Raw genomic sequence first — 1851 nt, forward strand, 5'->3', positions numbered from 1 at the left:
CTAGTAGCAAACTTTTTATTCATCAAAAATCTCTAGACATTGCCAAATGGCTCCTGGGGTCAAATGTGAGGACCACTAGTCTAATAAGGTAGACTTCTTTGAAAAGTAGGCTGGACTTGTGTTGAAAGGGCTTAAAGGGACTTTAAGGCTTCCTTGTTGAGTGAATCATCTCTACCTGATCTCTGATATGTATGTTTGGCCCCCAGCAGCGCTGGGATGTCATTCACCCATAAGACCTCCTCAACCTTGTCTCATCAGCTTTCCTCTTCCTTAGTCTCTTTTTCCCACTAACACATTCATGTCTCTGAATCCTACCTCTTCCAACTTCTAGTCACCAATAAACAGCAGACTTACCTCTAAAACTTCAACTCCCATTTATTCTTCAATTCATTAACATCTGAAACATCTGTGAATACAATCCCAAACTGCCAGATGCAACCACCTGCTTTCTCTTACCTTTTTTTTTTTTTTTTCATTTGTTGTTGTTCAGTGCCTTCAAGTCAGTTCCAACTCATAGTGACCCTGTACAGGATTTCCAGAGAGCAGCTATTGAGTTTCGACCACCAACATTGCCATTCAAACCAACCTTGCGGTCAAGTGCTTATACTATATTTTTGTTGTTGTTAAGTGCTGTCAAGTCGATTCCAACCAATAGCAAGCTTGTATAGAGTTTCCAAGGAGCAGCTGGTGAGTTTATCCTATAGTGCCATGCAAATTTTGGGTTCTTCCTGTTGTTTGATGCCTTTGAGTTGGTTCCCACTCATTGTAACCCTGTGTGAGGTAGAACTAAACACAGCCTGGTCTTGTGCCACTCTTCTACACGTTCTTATGTTTAAGGCCATTGTTGCAGCCACTGTTCACTGTGTCCATCCATCTTGGTGAGGGTCTTCCTCTTTTTTGCTGACATACTTTACAAAACATGATGTGTTTCTCCAGAAATTAGTCCCTCCAGATGACATATCCAAATTAACTTAGAACATTGGTTCTAAGGAACATATGGCTTTACATCTTCCAACAGAGATATTTAGGATAACCAGACCTAATTCTTCAATCATTTATTCTAGAAGTATTTATCGAGCATGCTATGTGTCATTCTGAGGCACTCTTGAGATAATATGATGTTGAAAAAAATAGAATTTATTCCTGGCCTCATGGAGCTTAGTGAAAAAAGAGAAAGAGATCAGACTACAACTAAATATCCAAACACAGAAACTATATGGGTACAAATGAGTTAAGTATCAAATGGCTATTCATAACTCTATTTCTTTCTAAAACCAAAATGATGCTTAACAAGCAATGACTAGATAGACATCAATAGATTTACACTTGTTTCTATCATAATCAGATGCCACTCATGAACAATTTTCATCATTCTAATCATTGTACACATGTTGGATTTACTGAAATTAATAATGATCATATTGTTGTTGGTAAGTGCTGTCAAATAAGTTTCAACTCATAGTGAACCTGCATAGAGTTTACAAGAAGTGTCTGGTGAGCTTAAAACACCAACCATGCAGTTCAAACCAACCTTGCAATCCTGTGCATTAACCCACAATGGCACACCAGAACTCCAATAATGCTTACAAAACACGTCAAATTTAACCATAATCATAGCAGACACTAGATGATCAAGAAAATGAAAATTAAAACATCTGCTGCCCAAGATCTCTTTAAAGTGTTTAAGAGCAAAGGTGTCAGTTTAAGGACTAAGGTGAGCCTGACCCAAGCCATGATATTTTCAATAACCTCATATGCGTGTGAAAGTTCAACAGTGAATAAGGAAAACCATAGAAGAATTGATGCATTTGAGTTATGGCATTGGAGGAGAATATTATAAAGTACCATGGA

Source organism: Chrysochloris asiatica, unplaced genomic scaffold, assembly GCF_000296735.1.
Source record: "Chrysochloris asiatica unplaced genomic scaffold, ChrAsi1.0 scaffold00072, whole genome shotgun sequence".
NCBI classification, from domain to species: Eukaryota; Metazoa; Chordata; class Mammalia; order Afrosoricida; family Chrysochloridae; genus Chrysochloris; species Chrysochloris asiatica.